The 4,712-nt window shown below is 50.0% G+C and overlaps 1 pseudogene; it reads left to right on the plus strand.

Moving 5' to 3' along the window:
* Positions 1-2,710: 2,710 nt before the first annotated feature.
* Positions 2,711-4,490, plus strand: LOC119350573 (annotated as a pseudogene).
* Positions 4,491-4,712: the final 222 nt, after the last annotated feature.

Genomic DNA, 4,712 nt, shown 5'->3' on the forward strand with positions numbered 1-4,712 from the left:
ATGTCTTCTTGACTAGTGTGACCGGTGTACATCCACGCACAATCACTCATATTGCATAGCTAGTGGACACACAAGAAATATATACATAATTCAGCAAACCATATCCATCAGTTAATGGAGTTTGTCAGTTTTATTACGTCCATGCAACCTAGACGCTAATAGGTAAAGATAGGTCCTAATCCCACCCGAGTATGTGTAGATTGGGTTTATTTTCCCATGCTCTGCTCCGGATCTGACGCAAAATTTCGGCAGCACCTCCCCGTTGTTCTCTTGATACACGTCTCGGCAATAAGAAGAGAGGATGTGTACCCGGAGAACAACAGGAGGTACTGATGAAATTCTGCATCGGATCCGGAGCAGAGCATATGGGAAAACGAATCCAATCTACACATACTCGGGTTGTCCATGGATAACGTTGGACAATTCGAAAGAATCACGGTTATAAATATGCAAATGCATGCATATTGTAACATCCCAAATTTTCAATTTGGAATGTTATACATTAGATCATCATTGCATATCATATTTTATTGCATTTTGGTTTGATCCTAGAAATTCTACGCAACTCAAGGACCCACGGAGAGAGTTGGAGATTTCGTTATTTTCATATTCGAGTTTTCTCGAATTTGGAAAGAGGATCGTTTGATTTTAATTATTTTCTCTATGAATATTTTTTTTATAAAAATAAAAGAAAGAGGATAAAATGACTTCCTCAAAAATAAACAGATGAACTCTTTCTTCATTTTTGATTTAATTTTTTCCAAAACAGATGAACTTACTTTTTTTCAAAATTGATGAATTATTTTTTTAGTTGTGTTGGATTTTTTTTCAAAATCAATTAACTTTTTCAAATTCGTGAACTTTTTTGAAGTTTCTGGACTTTCTTTCAAATGTCATGAACTGTTTTAAATTCAGGATTTTCTATGATTTTTTTGTCAAAAGTCAACGGTTGACCGGTCAACTGGCCAGCTGTCGACTGGTCAACCGTGATCGACGGGAGCGAAGGAGGCGATCGAGGCAACCTGGGCCAGCCCAGTTCCCAGCCGCGTGGGCGCACGAACTGCCAACTGGCACCCATTAGGAGCTCTCGTGTTAACTTTCTCTGACTATTTAAATGCAGAGTTATTTTCTGGCCCAGGCCCATTTCGATCGCTCTACTTTTCTAGCCAATAAATAGAAGGCAGGAACCGTCCGAAACATTTCCACAGTTCTGTAGTCCCACCTCGATTGGGGAATATCAAGTTATACGGCTTAAGTATGCGTCTACAAATGGTTCCGCTAAGCCGATGATGACTATCCTAGAGACCGACATTCTGAGCGCCCTGTGCGCAGTGAGGAAAATGTCATCAGGAATTAAATAGTCTGAGGCGACTTTTTTTATGCCACCGCTGTCGTATTTGTTTACCCATGTCAAATTTGCTTTCAATGACCATAGAAAAGATAGCCGTTCGAAGCAAAGTACAATGCCAAAACTGCTTTTGAAGGACGGTTTTTAAAAATTCAGAATTCAACAAAAAAACATATTTTTACATTTCAAAAAATACAGGCATACATGAAGGCATAACTCACATGTGTAAATTTACAGGACGAAATACGTTAAAATGAAGGTTGTGCAAAAAAAGACAATGGCTTTTCAAGACACGTTACTATTCATCCCAAAAGTCCATGAATTTTTTTTGTGCATAGATCGCATCTCAATGCATTTTATTCTGAAATTTTATACGCACACACATCACATCATTGTGTACTGTACAAAAAAAATTCCTTTCCCCAAATTGATTGTAAATCTGCAGGATATAATTCGGCTAGCTACAGTGTGTGAACCATGTAGTGTTCCACCTCTCCACTAAATCGCAACAGTTCTTGCTTCTGAGATAGGAAAGGAATCATGGTCTAGGGGTACAGCATAACATATGGGACTAAGCACTACCTCCTAGCTCAAACCCCTACAAATTTAACAACTTCTTACCTTAATCCCAAAAAATCTGAGCTCAATAATTCCACGCATACCTACTGGGTTTGGCCAAGCTTCTCGTCAACGAATGCCTACCAGTGGAGAATGTTGTGCTGCTCCAGTGTGAGGTAAGGAATAGATTAGGGGGCAGGTACTGGATTATTGCATAAAGTACACTTTTCATATCACCAGAAAGCAACAATCATGATTATAAAATCGAATGTGCAACTGGACCTTTGCCTAGCCCAGAATAGTAGGCCTACAAAAATAGTGCAATTCCGAACATCATGTGGTACATTACAGTTCATAAACAACAGACCCTCTCTCAAAAGCACAACCAGCTAAGGCTACTCCCGTGAAGCAAATGTCTAGGTCATAACATGAAACAGCAAAATAACTAAACTATCACTAAATAGTAGTACCAGCAATCATGTAAGAGCATCTCCACTGGCCCCCCAACAAGCCCCTCAAGGCGCCTTTTTTAGCGTCGGCGGCGAAACATCGGCCAAGTTGCGCCCCCAGATCGTTGTTTATCGCCGATTTGCGCCAAAATAACAACCGGCAAACCCAAGCCGAACCCAGCGCACCAGGGGGCGCCTGGGGGTACCGGCTGAAGCGAAAAGGCGCGTGGGCCCACGTGGTCGGCGACAGACCGGCCTATTGCCGCCGTTTTCCCCCATTTTCCCTCCATTGCCCAAGCACTTCCCCCCTTCTCCACCGCCGCTCCCGCTATTCTCCTCATCAGATCCGACCGCCATGCCGCCGAAGAAGTATGCGGCCCCTCGCCTAGCCACCGATACCGCCCAGCCAAAGCAGAGGAAGCCGAGGGCGCCGATGGCAAGGCCACAGGGCTTGTCGAACGCCGAGTGGAAGGTAGGCGTTGAGTAACCACCGATCACCAGAACAGGCTCATCACCAAGAGGGCCAGGGACGTGGCGGCGGCGGCGGAGCAGGAGAGGCGTCTCGCGTGGGGATGATGAACCTTCCGCATGGCCACTGCCCACAAGCTGCGTGAGGGAGCCAGCAGAGCGTCGCGTCGCCGGCCAACTTCTCGCTGCCGCTATGGGGGTACGCGCCCTCGCCTGGCTACTCCGACGGCAACACGCATGGCGGCTTCAACCCCAGCATCACCTTCCTGCATGGGGCAGTGTCACGTGCCTCCGGCCTCAACACCCAGTACAACTACTCGCCGCCGGCGTACTCAGGCTCGCCTGCGCCGCCTCTGCGCCGTGCCGCCCTACCCTTCGCACACGGCTAGGCGCCACAGTTCAGCAACACCGACGCCAACCTGGACGAGATCATCACGAGCGGCTCGGTCGCCGCCGCTTCGTGCCCCGGGTTCCACGCGCAAGACAAAACGATGGACACCGCCGTCGACATGGACGACGTGCTTGACGACGCCAAGGAGGAGGCGGAGGAGGAAGAACAGGTGGAGCCGGAGCCGGCGCCGAAAGAGAGAAAGAAGAAGCGGGCGCCCAACACAAGCCGGGCGAGCCTCGCGTCAAGTGGACGTCCAAGGAAGACGAGTGCCTCGCCGATGCATGGAAGACCGTCAGCATCGACCCGATCACCGGCTTGAATCAGAATGCCGACACTTACTGGAGAAGAATCAAGACGGCGTTCGACGAGCACAAGCTGGTCGACCCCGACTTCGCCAACATCCACATGGATCACAGCGACAAGGCCATGGCGAACCATTGGGCGACCATCTAGGCGGCCTGCAACAAGTGACATGGGATCCTAGAGGAGGTCGCGGCTCGCCCGGAAAGCGGCGCCAACGTCGAGGGGCAGGTATGGCCAGTCGTCGACTCAGTTCTTTCGTCGTGTACTTCGCCGACACTTGTTCTTCGGCTGTGCAGATGGTTCGAATGTTCAACATGTTTCGCCAGGACAACAGCGACCAAGAGTTCAAGTTCCTTCACGTGTTCTCCAGGATCGAGTCGTGCGAGAAGTGGAGGGAGTGCCGACTCACTCTCGCAAGGCCAAGGAGACCTACAAGCCGGATGTGCCTGCCCCATCGGCGGCAGAAGGGCGCCCTGATGGCAACAAAAGAGACAAGGCGGCGAGGGGCGCGGCACCCGCTGCTGAACGGCTACAATCATCGATCGAGCAGTGCATCGCCGATGCCAAGAACAGCGCCGCCAAGAGGGAGGAGAAATCCGACGTGAGGTGGTCGGCGTTGATGACGAAGCATGACGTCAAGCTCGACCTTCTCAGGACCAAAGTCGCCGCGAAGAAGAGGAACACCAACCTGGTGCTCTTGATGGCGGCAGACATGTCGACGATGGACGAGCAGGTGAAGGCGTGGTACCTGGCAGAGCGTGGCCTCATCTTGAACCAGATGCCTCGACAGGCGGCAACCGCCGCCTCTACGCCCACAACGACGCTAACGCCGATGCCAAGCCTGAGAAGTGAACATGTGCGGACGCCCTGCGTGAGCACTGAAGCCACACCAACGCCAACGTCGAGCCCGAGCACTGAAGATGCGCCCACACTGACCTCAGCCAGTCCCATGGCAGAGGAGCCTGCCGTTTGATGCGTTCCATGTCTATGATTCCTTCCTTTTGATCACCGAACTTTTGGGTATGTTTGATCGCCAACCTGTGCCATGATGATCGCCGAACCTGTGGCGTTTTTTGGCAGCAGAAAAGATAAATTAGAATTTTCGGGCGTTTGGGGGCCGAAACCTGGGGGCGCGACTGGAAACTCGATCGCCCTCAGGGCGGAAAAACCGCCGGCGCATATGCCAAAAGACATT

This window comes from Triticum dicoccoides, chromosome 1A (genome assembly GCF_002162155.2).
Source record: "Triticum dicoccoides isolate Atlit2015 ecotype Zavitan chromosome 1A, WEW_v2.0, whole genome shotgun sequence".
NCBI lineage: Eukaryota > Viridiplantae > Streptophyta > Magnoliopsida > Poales > Poaceae > Triticum > Triticum dicoccoides.